Source organism: Amblyomma mixtum, chromosome 1 (genome assembly GCF_055824585.1).
Source record: "Amblyomma mixtum isolate Tamu chromosome 1, ASM5582458v1, whole genome shotgun sequence".
Taxonomy (NCBI): Eukaryota; Metazoa; Arthropoda; class Arachnida; order Ixodida; family Ixodidae; genus Amblyomma; species Amblyomma mixtum.
This window is the reverse complement of record NC_143012.1, coordinates 93911198-93928131: the sequence shown is the minus strand read 5'-3', so window position 1 is coordinate 93928131 and position 16934 is coordinate 93911198. Positions and strand designations below refer to the sequence as shown.

Below are 16934 nucleotides of genomic sequence, written 5' to 3'. Positions count from 1 at the left end.
GTGCGCTCCCCGCCAGGTAAATACTCGACTAGAATGCACCGTTGCCGCATGCAGACAGGGAAAGAGGGAAGCCATCCGAAAGGTTCCGCGCCTGAACATACTGGGTGCCCCGCTTTTTTGGGCCGGGTGATTAATCATCTCCGCCTGCCTCGTCGGCCCGTCAGCCGTTCTCTGGAAACACACGCGTGCACCGCAGAGCAGGAGCGGAGAGATGGTGACGGTGCGGGGGACAAAGGGAGAACGAGTGGGGAGGTGGGAAGAAGAGGGGGGGGGGGGCTAGAGATACGGTGTGGCAGGCTGTTTCGATGTCCAAGCCGAGTCGTTACCCGCAGGCGTCGCATCGGTGCCGTCTAGTTGCGGCGCCGGGGTTCTTCTTATTTACGGCCGAACACGCTCGGCTCCGGCGGCTACGAGTTGGCGTCCCGCGGGGTCCTCGTCTCGAGGAAGCAGCCGACGGCTCTAACCCGCTGCCCCGCTCTGTCAGCTCCCAGGGTCTCTTGACAGCGACGACGAGGGAGAGAGCGGGTCGAGGCTCCAATTATAAACTCGCTCGACGCGGGCGCTCCCGTGACTCCGTCGCGCGCGCTGCAAGTGCGCTCCATTCCAAAAGTGCGCCGGCAGCCGAGACGGAGCCGGAGCGGCGGCGGCGTCTTATGTGTTCCTGGGCACTTCCTGGAACCGGGGAAAGGGTGGAGGGGGGGGGGGGGGGGGTGCTTCGAGGTTTATCTTGGCCATCGGATGAATGTGTGCGGGCGGCTGAAGAAGTTTCAGGGGGGCTTTACGGGCGACGTTTACCTGCTCTCCAGGCATGCAGACTTGTCTCTTGTTACGCATGTATTATCGTATTCTGCTGCGCTAATTTTATGGTGCTCTTTGGGCCCATGGCTAGAGACTTGTCAGAGGTCTAACACAACAATGCACAAAAGCAGGTAACGGGGGCGGTTAAAAGGGATATGCGTGCTATAGTCACATACAAATCAAGAAGTAAGCGGCAGGTGTGTCTCAAAGGAGCTCCTCCAGCCAATGGCGTCGACCTATCCTCCCCCCTAACCAATCCCCTTGGACCCGCTAGCGTGAAATCGTGGGGGATGGCAGATGAAAGGGGAATGACCACGGCTTAATCGGATTAACCGCGGCGTCATGATTTGTCGATGCCATTGGCTGAAAGGGCTGCTTTGAGAGGCATTTGTCCCTTCGTGCTTGACTCGTATCCGACTATAAGAGATATGCAAATCAATCGTTAGTGCGGGTCAGTGATCAAAAAGAAAACAATCCTCCTCCTCCTCCGCTTTTGTGACATGCGGTCTGGTGCGACTACACAAAGAATACTGCACTACTTAATTTTTCCTCCGCTTTGAGATGTCAGTTCTTCCACCGTAATTCTTCCACGTAATTCTTCCAGCGATGACTTAGCGCACTTATTGACTTTTCCCTCCTTCCCTCAGCGACAGCGCATGTCGACCCGTTTGACTGATTCTGCTGCTGCTGTTATGGCTAACTGAGAAACTTCTTTGGTCGGGTGCGCAGCTATTAAACTCATTTTTTCAGCTACTGCTTTCTGTCCGCATACTAAACGAATAAACCGTGGCGCAACACATGCTCCGGATCCCGTTTCTGATCGGGCACTTCGCCCACTGCGGATCTTCCGCGTGGTATATTAGCGCAATCGACGCCCGCTCAATCAGCGTACAAGCCGGTCAGGGGAAGCTTCCGAGACTCACGCATGAGTTAGAGCTCTCACAACGAGTTAAAATGTGCTGACTAACGGTCACCGTGACAGCTCACGACTGGAAAAATGATCAGACGCACATGTAAAAAAAAAAAAAAAAAACGGGTGACTGAACGTCGCGAAACCTCTTGGGAGGTGGCCTGGGGCGCACCGCCGCTTCTGTTCGCGAAAGAGCCGAGTGTTGAGCTCGCATCCAGTCGGGTCGACGAGCGACGCGCGGCGTCTTTGCTTCGCGCAAGACGCACGACGCACCGCGACGTCTCACTCAACGCGGCGGCCGGCAGCTTTGGAGAAGAAAGGAAGAGGGGGGGAGGTGACGTTTATGGTTCTCGTCCCGTGTGCGCGCGCTCGCTCCATCGCAACTGTACACCACTGCGCCGGCCAGATGAACGATGTGTCCCCCTTCCTCCTCTCCCGTGTGCTCTCGTTGGTCTCCGCATTAGATGGATTGGGCCTGGCAGGCTACTTAACTCTCTGCCGCTCCTCGACGCCGCTTCTATTCTGGCCTCCCTCGCGGGAGTGAGATATTGTCGGCTGATGACTGCGCGCTCGCGTTGGGGGCCGCCGGTTAGGACTCGCTCCCCCCTCCCCTCCAGGGGGGGGGAGGGTGGGGGGAGGCTCTAATGAGCGTCGCCGAGCGCAAACGTTTTCGTCGGGAACAGCCCGCTGTGGAGCAACGTTTGTTCCCCCGCGATCACTGTACCACTGTGGTTGCACCGCGAGACGGTTTTCCTGGCGGGGAGGAGAGATGCTCCGTTTCTGCACTGCGCTCGCATCTTTTGCATTCCTTCGTTCTGCATGCGTTGTGGATGAAGAAACATAGCAGTCGTCGCTCTGAAAGCGATGAGAGCTCATAGCGACTGCGGTGCTGTGGTTGCTGTGGGGCTCGTAATCGGGATCGGGGACACAATGAAGTCAGCAAGTTTGTGAGGTTTCTTCACGACAAGTCGTAAACCTGCGAAGGAAAATGAGCTACGTGTAACGAAGGCAATGCTTTGAGGAAGTCGTTGAAGTAAATAGTTGAGCGCGTAAGTGGTCACTACTCTTCCCAACTGTGTGAATCAGGGCACACGCTATTAGGTGAACGAAGGCTACCACGAGCAATAGCAGGAAACGCGCAGTACACAGCATTTACGAAAGGACGGCATCGCTTCTTGTACATACGGGCTGTTGCTTCGTTGAAGTGTGTGCCGCCAATGGGGACCTCATCCCATCTAGCGGCAGCCACCGCCGACTTTCTGTATCGAAGTATACACTGCAGCTGGATACTACGGGAAAATGCGCTCAGGAAGGCAATATAGAGTCTGTAAGAAGGATATAGACGGTCTGTAGAGCGGTTTTATAAGCGTCTACCGGTAAAAATGCATCTCCTGCTTTCAAGGCTTGCTCTCTCCAGAACCTCCAGCCACCAAAAGCCCTGGGGGAAGTCGAATTCAAACACGCAGTCTGAAGGCGATCTGTGCGAAATAAATGTAATATTATTTCTGCTTATGCAGATTTGTCGCACCACACTGTATAGCTGCCTGCGCATTTTTGTTTCGTTCTGAATTTGCTTTTTTTTTTGTTTATGCGGACATACTCCCAAAACAGCTTAATGGTCCCGTGGGCTCCGCGGTCACAAAGGGCCCGACATTGTGTTTGTACTCATGTAGCGAGCCCTCATCTTCATGCGCTGTAATGTATTGATTGTTAGGCTTGTGCTAGAAGTCGCTCTTTTCTGTCATTTCGTTTTCGATCGGATCACGGAAATAGGAAGGTTCGGAATTTTCAGCCAGGTTCGGAATTTTCAGCCAGGTTCGGAATTTCGGATCACGGAAATAGGAAGGTTCGGAATTTTGTGTCAGGTTTGGAATTTTCAGCCATGCCTTTGCATTCAGTAGTCGAGAGTTATGCGGAAATGCTTCTGGTCTTGAAACGCATTGCGCTGCACTAATACGCAGCTGTCGTCCTTTCTTTGCAGGTGTCTCCCAGCGTCTTTGCGAGATTCATTTCAACATCAGTTCACTTCATTGAAACATAAATAAAAGCCGTATATATGCCGCAAACGACAACCGAATTATCAGCCGCGTGCAAGCTGAGCGAAAGGCGGCTTTAGTTGACCAGCGCCTTCATATGCCTCTCGCGTCGACCTGCCAGCGTGCATTGACCGCAATCCAGGACAGCGACGTCGGTCTGGCCACAATGGGATTTTACCTAATGTCGAAGAAAGAATGGACCGAAAAAGTAAAGTCTACGGGCCGCTTTTCTTGAACCCAATGGCGGCTATATGCACGTCGGAGCTTTCAGAACACACTTCTGAAGTGCCGCAAATATTCATTCACTTAGGCACGTCGGTGTGTAGGCGACTCATTCCAAACAAGAAAAATGCGTTCGCGACTTCGGGAGAAGTGGTTCTTCAGTGAGCGATCAAATTTGTTTCAATCTGTGATGCCCTTTGCAGGGAGAGGAAAGCAAAAAGATAAGAAAACATGTCAGTGCGATTTTCCGCAGATTTGAATCTACGTTATCCTGCCTCACACCCGCTCTTATGGAAGAAGACACTGGGCGTCGAAACAGATTACTGCCCACAAAATCGCCGTTATCATATAGGGATCTATGTGACTGCGATCGTTGCGCGAGATGGCCTGACGCGGTAAAGACTTCTTTCGCTGGGAGGGGCGACAGTTTCCCTACTCGTCTTTTGTGCGCCGTGCCGTATATGTCGTCGCCATCGCATTGGCTCCCTCGCTTCTCTCGAAACGCTGCGCGGAGTTCAGATCTCTGCTTCCTTCTCGAAGGTGTTCGAAAACGGGACGACCGCAGCAACACCAACGTCCTGTTATTCGTTTTCATCTGTCCAAATCGAGATACACGCCGCTTGAGGGGGGAGGTAGGGGGGGGGGGGGGGGGGGGGGAGGAAGGTGCGTGTGGCGGTATATGCGCGTATATCTCGTCTCGAACGAGTTCTTTTGTCGATGTGGCGGCTGTAAAAGCTGCCGACGCCGTAAAACATGATTAATGCGCGCGCACCTTCCGTATGATATACAACAGGCCGTCGGTGCTGAACCGTGCTTCCCTTCGAAACGCGCGCCGGTTTTGTCGCGGTATGCGCGTGCGGTGATGGCGGTCAGGCGATTGGCCGTTTCACGAGCAGGCGCGATGTTTATTTGATCGCGTATCGCGCTATCTGCCGCTCGCTCGTATCCCTCACGGAAGACTACTTGAACTGGGTAGCTTGGAAGAGGGTTGCTCCGCTGCGTCTCCCTGAAACCTTACGGCACTGCGAAAGTTGGAGCCGATCAGCAGCCAATCAGGGTGCGAACTCGCGGAGCGCTCCGCGCTTGCTGCAGCGGTCTGTGATTGACCGTCGGTGCCTCGGCTGTCCAGGTTTTGGTGGCTTTGATTGGCCATCTCGCTGGCGTCCGCCAATCACGAGCCTTTCTTGCGGAACTCCGACTTCCGATTACCTGGGGACTTCCGATTCGCTGGTACCAACTTCAGCAGTGTTTTCTTGGGATGGCGTTAAGCACACGAAAAAAAAAAAAACATACACAGGAAAGAGCAGAAGACAGATCTGTCTTCTGCTCTTTCCTGTGTATGTTTGTTCGTGTGCGCAACGCCATCCCAAGAAAGCTATGCACCAACTCGCCCAGCAAGAAGTTCTTCTACATTACTTCAGCAGTGCTACAATTCTTTAGAAAAATGTAACGTAACCACTGCCGTCGATCAGGATGTAGAGATTTTGCCGTCGCCTGATCATATAGACTGTTCGTCCTGTCCTAGGCTGTTTTTTATGACTCAAGCTCAGGCGGGAGTCACAGTGCCGCAAGGCGGAATAATGACGGAGTGCTCTCTTTCAATATCTGGCCACCGCGGTGGCTTAGTGGTTATGGTGCTCGACTGCTGACCCGAAAGACGCGGGTTCGATCCCGGCTGCGGCAGTTGAATTTCTTTGGAGGAGAAATTCTAGAGGCCCGTGTACTGTGCGATGTCAGTGCACGTTAAAGAACCCCAGGTTGTCGAAATTTCCGGAGCCCTCCACTACGGCGTCTCTCATAGCCTTTAGTCGCTTTGGGACATTAAACCCCATAAACCAAACCTCTCTTTCATTTATGTTCCACGTTTATCTATTTCTTTTTTCCTTATTCGTCCAGCCGACGCGAAGTCATTGATACTGCCGTCAGGCATACTGTAGTCGGATTCAAGTAAAGAAAAAAACGGCTTTTCCCCTTCCAGCTGATGGCGTCGGCATTTCCCATGAACCTGCTCGATGAAAAGGGAGAGTCCCTTGCTTACATTGTCACGCTACTGAGGCTAGCAGGTTCGCGAGAGTCGGCCGATGCCATTGGCTGTAATGGGATCCTTTGAAGGGAAAAAGTCGCCTTTTTTCTTGGCATATATCCGACTATAGTTGCGCACCAGATGACAAGTATGGATTTTGCTGGGGAAAATTAATCAAATCAAATGAAATCAAATCAAATCACATGAAAAGTTTTACAATTTTACAATCATATTGTTTTTCAGAGTAAATACAGCACAAAATTGCTAATGGTCCGGTCCGCTGGAATAAAAGTTGACATTTGTAACTTGGCAGAGGTTCGGGGCCATTGCAGAAGACAGTTTAGTATAACAGCAACAGTGCGTAGCTCTCTTAATGACTTGTCATCGGAACGAAGTTTTCAAGGGATACTCTTAACTCGCCCTTATAGCACTTACTGTGTGCGCTAATCTCGCATGCCCGGTTTCGTGACTTTCTTTTCGCGACCGTTAAGGTTTTGAGAGGCGAATGAAGTCCTTCATCTTCAGCCGTTGCTCGCAACGCTCGCACCGGGAGTCCACGGTGTTCCTGATTGTTTCCGGACTCGTTTAAAACGCGACAACATGCCGGCGCGACAGTGAGTCGGGTTCCCGGCTTTTCTTTGCACCGCTCATGCGAGTAGCAATTAACTTCTCGTAATACAAGTCGGAAACTGAAAATTACTCGTCGCCAGTCGCAAAGACAGAGCGAGAAAAAAACGAGCTCGCGTATAGCTTACTGATTTTGCTCGATTTTGCTGATTTTGCTGTTTGGAGCTGCGACTTTTCATCTTTGCACATTCTCGGGGCCAAGTAATCATCCCCCCCCCCCGCGCAGACTGGTCGGTGGGGCTTCATTTCGAACCTTTCTGCGATTGCTGCCTCGTGGCCGTTACTTGTTTAATTCAGTTGCTCCTGGGCCTCTAATTTCGTCGCGACATCCATGCCGGAACGGAAGGAGGGGGTCTTCCCATTTAGCGCTCCAGTCATCCGTCATGTCGACTTGCGCAGCCCAGAGGGGCTTGCGCGTAACTGTGTTATTCTTTTCTATTTTTAAACTTCCATTCGCCATTTCATTCCGCCCGAAATTGCGCGCCGGTGAGGTCCGTCACCTTGCCCGCTCTCCACCCCCTCCCCTCTTTTTTTTCCCCTTCTTCCGGCACATTTCGTTAATTGAGCTGCGCTTAGCTTTCTTATTTGACGATGACTGCGCCGTCTGCTGGCCGCGAGGTGGGCGGCCGTTCGTCGTATTTCTGCCGCTACCATTTCCGTCTCGTATTGCGCCACCTGGAGACCCGCTGTTCCTCCAAATTCCAGGCTCCCGACTGACTGCCTGTTCTTCTCTTCGCGTCTGTATGGCGCCGAGAATGACCTTACTTATCCGGGACGTTGGATGTTACCCCGTCCACAAAGTTTCTCCATATATACAGGCCACGGGCAGTCCATAGAGAGTCTATAGAAAGTTTATTTTATCTGATACCTCAAAGGCTCCTGGTATGGGGCATTACATGTGGGATGGGCATTGCAGTTAACCAACAATGGTCTTGATAGCGTTATTAAAATGGATGGCGTTGATGTGATGCACGGCGTCCTGTGGTAGACCATTCCAGTCCCGGGATGACGTGCCGAAAAAAGATCGAGAATGAGCGGTAGTTCTCGCGGTCGGGGCGTAGGCGGCCTTATGGTGATTAATCCGGCTTGAGGGGCGATAAGCAGGTGATATGACTGATTGTGCTAAAGATGAATGATGAAAGATGTGAAAGAGGCACAATCGAGAAATTTTACGTCGCGTTTCAAGGCTGGGTTTGTTGGCTCTAGATTTTAAAGCGTAAACACTATTATAGTGTAAATAATCAAAATAAATAAAGCGGATAGCAATTCCTTCAGGATTCTCTAAACTGTCCTTTGGAATTTTTGTAAGTGTGCGGTTTCATGGCGCAACGACATATAATGGCTAAATATAGCTGCATAAGTATACCTGTACTTGCTAAGGGAAGTTGCATATTGATATCCTTGGGAAGCTTATGAATCGAGACGTGAGTGTGACCTTAAAGGGAAACTGCATAGGTTTTAGAAATCAACGAGCTTAAGAGGGTCGAATGTGTGAAACTTGGAGGTAAAGCATGCGAAGTCTTTTTGGGCTAGCACTTGAAATAGTGAAGTAATCGCCGATTAAAATCCGGACGCCCTTCAAGCTTCTCCGCAGTGCACAACGCACGTGGGGGGCGCATGATGACGTCATCGAAGGTATCGGTACATTTCCAACGCAGAAACGGCTGCTTTGAAGGAAAAAAACCAACGCCACAGAAGGCGAACCCTGCCGAGAGTTGTTTGGCAGCGTCTAACGCGTCAGGGCAGGGTGTGGCTGATGACAGCGGTAATTTGAAATCATACCTTCCGTGACGTCACGCTGAGTTTTTCTGCAGTCTTCCGGGGCATTGAGGAGAAGCGCAAATTTCAATCGTCGATTACGTCACTATTTTAAATGCTAGTGCAAAAACACTTGGCATGCTTTACCTACATCCTATATAGATTTGAATCCTTGAATATCGCGAGATTTTCAAAAAAGTGCTGCAGCTGCCCTTTAATAGAGTGATTTAGTGTAGCGGAGATGCTGGTTGGGCATGCGCAGTAGCCTCCCCTAGCCCGCCCTTCTCACTGCGCGCGTGTAGGAGGCGCCCGGTAAACCGGTATACGTCTCGGCTATTGTAAGTCAGTCTAATAGAGGTAAAGTTGAGAACGTTGTGTAGCAAAAGATTGTCCTGTGCACAGCCGCGCGGTGAATCCAAGTGAATATAGAGGGAGTGCAAGGTTTATCACAAATCACAAGTTCAAAATGCGCTCCTTAAATCCTGTTTAGCCTAGATCAGGACTGATATCGTCAGGCTGGCCGCGCTGATAAGGTTCCGTCTCCTTAGGACCATAGCCGCAAAGATGATAAAGGGAAAGGGGGGAGGCTCCAGCGGTGAACCAGCCGGAAGTGGAGGTAAACTGCGAGATTAGTACTAGACATAACGCCGTGTTCTAATCAGGATTGCCTCTGCGCTGACTTACAGGCGAAACACGGCGCCGCTGCTTGTTGGTGTAGAACCTTGAACAGCAACAAAGAGATGCGATACGAATGAGAAAAAAAAAAAAACACCTTTCGCTGACTGACACACGTTGCGTCCTGATGAAAGGTAAAAAATTTCAGGGGGCACTTTGATGATCTAAAGTGCGGGAGGCGAAGGCCTTTCCACGCAACTTTGGCTGCTACTGTGACTTGGATTGGCTAGTCATGGCTAATTAGTCAGGACCTATGACTAACTAGTCATGACTTGTTACTAGTAATGACTAGTTATGACTTTCACATCAGATGTAATGGACGGACTCATAGAGTCATGGCCGCGAATATGAGCCATTACAGGCTTTGGCCTTTAATGGCTCAGCGAGCTGCACGCCAAAGCCGCACGGCCTGCATGCGGCCCGCGCGCAGCGCGTTGGAGACCGCTAGGCCAGATGCTGTGTTGCAACCTTTTTTCTCTCGAGGGAAATGAGGCGTCAGGAGAACAGCAACGGCGCTTTCAACTAGGGAGGAGTATCTATGGGAGAACTTCTTATCCCGCGAGTTCGTAGCTGTTCACTGTAAATATTTAAAGGCGCCCAAAAACACACCCACACAAGCGAAGCCAGCGAGGCAGAGTGCCCTCTGTCGCCCAGAGCGAAAACGGGACGGAGGGGGGGGGGGGGGGGGGGTGTTCTGGCCCTTTGTCTTCTCTTGTGCGGGTGCGTTTTTGGGCGCGTTTAAATATTTACGTTGTAATAGAGACAGGTAAAGTGTGCGCATTAAAACCGAGTGTAAATGCATGTGAGTAAAAAAAAAAAAATCAGTATTGCGTCATTCGGCTAGAAATGTGCTGGAGGAGGACTTTTAAGCTGTTCACGCTTTCAAGCTTTCACGCGGTGGCTCAGGGGTTATGCCGCTCGACTGCTGACGCGAAAGACGCGGTTTCGATCCCGGCCGCGGCGGTCGCATTTCGGTGGAGGCGAAATGCTAGAGGCCCCTGTACTGCGCGATCTCAGTGTACATTCAAGAACTCGGTCGAAGTTATAGGGAGCACTTCGCTACGGTGTCCATCATAGCCTGAGTCGCTTTGGGACGTGAAACCCTAATAAACAGTTTATAGCAAGTCCGGGTTACGAGTTTATTTGCGTGGCAGTGCACGTGCTTAATCGCTTAATATTTTAATTGAGTACTGCGCATGTGTTTTCACTCTCGAGCCCGACGCGCACTCTCCGCCCCTCGGTGCCAGCATCGCTTTGTTTCCGTGTAGACGACCGCATTTGGCGAGCGGTGAAGTTGGCAGACGTTTTTGCACAGACACCGAAACTGTGGAGTGATCTACCCTGAGAAGTCGTGCACAACTACAATGTTGCCAACTTAAAAATCGCCTGTGAACCCGTCGTTCCTCGCTCATGGCATGTTAGTGAAATCACTGTAATTTATTCATTAATTAAAGAAATGAAAAATATGGAAAAAAAATGGAAAAGGGGGTTCAGAGGTGTCAAAATGCTCAGAATGAAAAGCCTGTGCTTGATGATGCTAGTTCCGAAAATTTAGAGTGCGTAAGTGACCAATTAATTTATTGAAACTATATAAAAACATGAAAACGCGTTCTGAGATGTAAAACTTTTCAAAATGGAAGACCTAATCTACTAGGCTATCGCGGTATGCCCTTAAGGCGGAGCTTAAATGTTTTCTCCAGTTTTTATCCATGCATCTTCGTACTCTTCCCGACGAACCCTAACAGTCGGTCCGAAGGCACCGTGATTCGTGTTTTCGCAACAGGCCTGCACGCCTTAGCGCAGCTATGTTTTCCCGCGTCCGTCTGTGAGGGGCTCTCTGCCGCTGTCACGTTCAAGTACAGACGCATCCTCGTGGAGAGTAATGAAGTTGAGAGTAGCGAAGGTACGCCGCTGAAGCGCGTCCGCGTGCTGCCCTCTAGCGTGTCATCGCGCTCTAGTTTTCTCCTCGCGTAGCGAGATGTTTTCCGCACCGAACGAAAGGCGCGACTGAACGCGTTGCCACGCACTTTGCATCTCATTGCGAGGAGCCGTGTGCACACCTTCTTATGCAAAGCACTCGCCGTGTAGCTCCAATCTCGAGATCGATCTTTACCTGCGCCAAACTCGTCCCTGCGCCACTCGCAACTTTGACCTCGCGAGTCAGTGAACCCAGTTCTCATTTGCAATTCTCCACGAGTGTACCGCGACCCGGCGGCCGCTCGAGCGTTACGCTTCTCCTTCCTTTTCTTCCCACACTCCCGTATCATATTTACTTTTTTCTCCACCAGGGCGCGCGACACGCGGTTAGAGTCCTTCGCGCGTGCACATGTAGTTCCGCTCTCGGCCCTCACTCGGAAGAGTCTGGACTAGGCCCGACTGCTCTTCTCTCTGATGGAGCCTGCAGAGGTAGCCCGCGGGCCCCATTACGGGAGGAGTCGACGCCGCGGTTGGCTGTGCCCCGGATGATGACGCGGCCCGGCTTCGATGAAGCGTGCCCAAAACTGTTCGCATCGCCTGCCGTGAAAATTGACCGGCGAAACACTTTTTCTCGGATTTTCGCGCGCCGATCGGCTCGCTTCGGCCGTCGTCATCTTCCAAACGCTCGTTTCCTGCTAAATTTCGATTACTGAAACTCGCGACATTAACATTTGTTGACAAACTGCGCATGCGTACGCTATTACGCGGTGAGTGTTGGCGTGGGAAATTTGAATATTAATGTTACGTTACCCCGTATTTTTATTGTAAGCACTTCTGAATCTATTACATCGTTATGTTTACTTGAAATCTAACGTAAGTTAGTTCCTTTCTGTAGAGCTCGTTCCCTCCTGATGGCTTGGTTTATAAGTTTACAGGTGTTTTAACGTCCCAAAGTGACTCAGGCTATGAGGGACGCCGTAGTGAAGGGCTCCGGATAACTTCAGCCATCTGAGGACATTTAACGCGCACTGACATCGCACAGTACACGGGTCCCTAGAATTTCGCCTCCATGGAAATTCGGCCGCCTCTGCCGGGATCGCACCCGCGTCTTTCGGGTCGGCAGCCGAGCGCCATAACCACTGAGCCACCCGGGGCGGCTCTGTCCTGATGAATTTTCAGTCTCTTTCCGCTTGTCCATGCAATGTCAGAGATGGGAAGTCGCCATTCTCAACTCCCAGCTATTCGATTCGGTTTCTCAGCTTTTCACAGCGGGTCATTATTGATTGGAATCGGCTGCCTTCCACAATGGCAGCTGAAACGAATGCGATATCATTTCATGAACTTTTAAAAAATCAAAGCGATGTGTAGTTTTGTTCCAGTTCTGTTCTGCTCACCGTAATATGTTTGAGGTTTGTTTTCTCGTTCTGTTTATTACGTTGTTTTATCTTTGTTTTTCTTTGTTTTTTTTTTCATTTTTTTCATTTTGCTGTTTTGTTGTTCCGCCGCACTTGGATACTTGCTGACTACCAGTTACTGCTCTTTTCTTGTTGTTTTTTTCCCTCTATTATTCATTTTAGATGTTCCTTCTTGTATATTCATGTTCGAATTTTACCACCCCCTATGTAATACCCTCGTGAAGAGGGCCTTTAGGTGTATCTTGAAATAAATAAATAAATAAATAAATAAATAAATAAATAAATAAATAAATAAATTATTTTAGCGAGCATCTGCAAAGCAGCTGCAGAGTACGCGTGTTGCTCCGGGACCCCCTGTGATTCTCGGAAAAAAGGTTGATGTCCGCTCCAGACTTGCCCAGCCGCCAGTTTTCTTTCATTCTCACTTTGCTTACTGGTAGGAAAAGAAAACTCCGCTGACATCACGTTCTCTAAAGCCAGAGAAACACGATCGAGGCTGCGGACGGACGTTGCGAATATGTATCAAGTAGGTTGCTGGAAGCCATTCTGAATGCTGTTCTGCGCGGCTAAAGACGCGAATGAAGTGAGTCAGCGGCTGCGGAACGAAGCGAGCGCATCGGGGAGCGATTCAAATGAGGAGTAACGTAGTGGAGGACGTTATGTTTAAATAAGCGAACGAGCTGTGGCCACTGGTCCTCCGAACCACCAGCAACTAACGAACAGAATACTGAGGGAGTAATCTGAGCAGTGAATCGTTGCTCGCTTGTATGCTGTATTGCGATACCGCTGTTGTCTTGTAGTGCATGCGATGATTTGGGCTTTGAATCTTGTGCTTCAAACTTCCCTCATCCGTACCCAACTATTCTGGACACAAGTATTTTTGAACAGCAAAGAGCTTATTTGAGAGAGAAATGGTAATAGCGCTACAGCAAGACGTTCACAAGAAAGACTGACACAGGACATGCGCTAACTCCATCTGATTTTATTCACTGCAAAGCCAGCAAATATAGAGAAAATTCAAAGCATGCGCAAAAAACCGGTACAACAAGGCATCGACAAAACCGTTCAAGATATGATATCTCAGTCTTGAAAAGGCGGACCGAGGTATCACTCACGCAATCTAATCCCCTCTTCCTAATGTGGAAGGCTTCCAAAAGCTTCCGCGCCTTCGTATCTCCACTCCTGCCCAGAATCTTTATCTCCCGAAGCAGTGGCTCACACTTCTTGCATTGCTGGCATCTTTTTTACCCCCGGCCCATGTTTTGCCGCACGATTACACGTGAAGCATTGTGCACAGTGCTGCGAAAGATGTGCACCCCATATATTTGTTAGCGATCGTGCGTGCTCAGCCGTGATGTCATTAACGCACCGCCCCGTTTGGCCCACTTAAGCAAGAGCTTATGAACGCAATTTTTGCAAGCATCGTAAGATTTCATTTTAATAATCAATATATCCGGAGATGTCCCGTCGGCAGACTTGAATTTCTTTGCTATGAAAGTTTTTACTATCGCTAAAGCCTTAACTGTGTGATGCGAGCGATGGAGAGACTATAAAAAACATTTGCTACATATCGCTAGAATGGACCATTATCTTCAATATTTCCATATCAGTACCTTACAGTTTCCTACTATTCGAAATGTTTGTTCATGTATGTTGTACGTGTTCAAGTATGCGCATGAGGTGTGCTGTCGCCATAGAGCGGCTGTCATGGTTTGGTCATCGATCTCGTCATAGGTTATCTCTGTATGCTATTGCAGCTATAATTGTTCTGCTATTAAGTCAAGGAGACACGTTGAACAAAAAAAAAAGCAATAACACTGCAGTGAATCAGCGAATGAATGAACGAACGAACGAACGAACGAACGAACGAACGAACGAACGAACGAACGAATGAATGAATGAATGAATGAATGAATGAATGAATGAATGAATGAATGAATGAACTAACCCGGTCGATGAGTCAGTAAGCGGCCGATCGAAGTGTGGTGTTGGTGACTGCACGCAGGAACGGTTAAAGCAGGCGCGGGTGATTTAATAAGCCGTCGAGAAGGGGACCAGGCCAGTCAGCGAATGAACCACTGGCCGAAGTAATGCACGAACGACTGCTTGGTTGGGGGGAAATAAATAAACCATCGAGCTCAGGCGCAGCGGAATGAAGGTGCGAATGAATAAATGCATGAAGGAACGAATTGAACGCGGCTCCGCACTGCTAAGCGGGCACATTTCCGAAGCCTCCAGAGCCTCCCGCCTACGCAAAGCGAACGCACACGTCTGGGCCCCGCAGACGTGTTCCAATAAGCGGTTACTTGTGGAGGAGCGCACACAAGGCGGCGGCGGCGCTGTGAGCCGAGGGGCCTGGTGCTTCGCAAATCAGATCTCGGTGGCCCCGAGGTCGGGTCTCGGGCTCTGCCGCGCGAGCCCCGCAGGGAAGCGTTCTTCGAGCGGAGGAGGGGGCTGGCCAGACGTGCCAGCGCCTCCGGGGCAGATTGACATCCTCGCGGGAGAACCGGGGCCTCTCCCCTGCCTTCCACTTCCACCCACTGTTTGCAGCGAAAGTTGGACAGTGCGTTCGCAGATTCGTGCAGCGGGGGAAAGTTCACCTGGCGCTTCTTTTTCTTCTTCTTCGCTCTTTCCTTCCTGGCAGACGGCTCGCTGTCATCTCACAGCGGGGTGCACTGCAGATCAAAGCCATAAATATGCGACTAATACATCTGTTGTTCGAGGGATTGAACGCGTCCCGAAAGGGGAGGGTATATAAATGACTCTTGAAGTGGGTTGCGGACCTATTTGCGCTATGTATTCGCGGAACTTTCTGCGTCGAAAAATGGTTGTTTCGCGTGTTTTGTTTTTGTTTTTCTTCGTAGCAGATTTATCGTTTTAGAGAACTGAGTGGAGGTGCAGGGGGGAGATACTCTTCAAATCCACCACCGCGTCACCTTTGCGAGCTGCTCTATGCTCAAAACAAACCCCTGCGGCCGGCCACCTTGGCGCTCCGCCTCAGCACTGCGCATGCCGTCAGCTTCGGTAGTGCTGCACGGAACTCCGCACTGGTCGCACTTAGGAGTTCTAGGCCGTTGAAGGACAATGGAGGAACGTTTCGTCTGCGGCGCCGGCGGCTGCCTGGGGAGTGCGCCAAGTTGGCGCTCGGAGGAAACGGGGTCTAACTCGCTCCGGGGAATGAAGAGAGGTGCGAGGAGCGAGTTCAGTTGACTCGGTAGGGAAGCGGCGACGAGTTCCAAATTGTTTCCCCCGCACGTTCGCGCGCTCGGCGTTGCCTCCCTAACAAGCGGCGTCGCCCTCCCGCCCGCGGAAGGAGAGGCGGTGTCGGCGGTCGCTGTGTAAACAAAGCTTTTTGCATGAGTCTGCCTCGGCTGTCGCTCTTCACGGTTTTCTCGCACATCGGTTAAGTTCTGCCTCCCTTTTTGTCCCTTTTTCGAGGTGCCTTTTTCTGCGCGAGTGTTTGCTGCTTGTTTAATTCGAAGCCGCGTCTCCAGGGCTCCCGCTTGTTGCTGCCTCACGTTGATCTCGAGACTGGGTAAGGGACAAACTTAGGTTAATGACATACTAGTCGAAATCAAGAGAAAGAAGTGGGCTTGGGCGAGTCATTTAATGCGAAGGCAAGCTCGGTGGTCATTTAGGGCAACGGACTGAATTTCAAGAGAGCGCAAGCGTAGCAGGGGACGGCAGAAAGTTAGGTGGACGGATGAGATTAGGAAGTTTGCGGGGATAGGAAGGTGACTGCAGCTAGCACAGGACAGGGTTAATTGGAGAGATATTGGGAAGGACTTTCTCCTGCAGAAGGCGCAGTCAGGTTGCTGATGATGATGTTTCCAGGGTCTAGTGCTGATCGGTGAGATCGGTGGCCTCAGTTCAGTCCTCAGCTCTTTGTACCTTTGCGGTACAAAGCACAACACATGCTGATATATGATATGAAGGTCCATCGAGGAACTTGACTCTAGGAAAGTTTCCATAAAGGCCCTTTTGCTTTGTAGGCGCATTATGTTTGCTACAGAGGGGCATTACTTAATTGCCGCTTTGCTCATCGCTGTTATAGGCGGCTATGCCGCATATTGCCGTCCTTTAATTACACCCAGGTTTCTAGCTCCTGTAATCTTCTGAGCTTATAATCTCATACTCAATAGTCTCGTGATTTCGGGAACATTTGCCATGCAGCTTGGTATCAACCGACGAGGCCCATGGGGCAGGCGATGCCGAAACCTTATCGTCTTCAAATTTTGTGTCGCGACTGATGGCGAAATGTGGTGGTGCGTTGGTGTTCGTATACAGTCATGGACAAAACTTTGCGGAATGTGGGTTGGCGGAAGAAAAAAAAAACTGCTACTGCGTGATCGGATAAAGCAGGTCATTGATTGAAAAACCTAGAAAACGATTTTGCATGCTTTCACGGTCCGCTGGACCGATTTTAGCGTACCTGCCAACCATGCAACGCATAAATAATTTTATTCCCTGCAAATTCGCATCCCGCAAATTTTTGTTGATGATATTGAAGTAGCGTAGCTTGTTGGGCCACTTGGCGCGCGGTTACTGAAGAA

At 50.5% G+C, this 16934-nt stretch overlaps 1 protein-coding gene across 7 annotated transcripts in view; it reads left to right on the top strand.

Annotated features, from left to right (window-relative positions):
* Nucleotides 1-16934, top strand: part of LOC149367237 (latrophilin Cirl-like) — a 412262-nt gene that overhangs the window by 351583 nt on the left and 43745 nt on the right. The window lies entirely within an intron of this gene.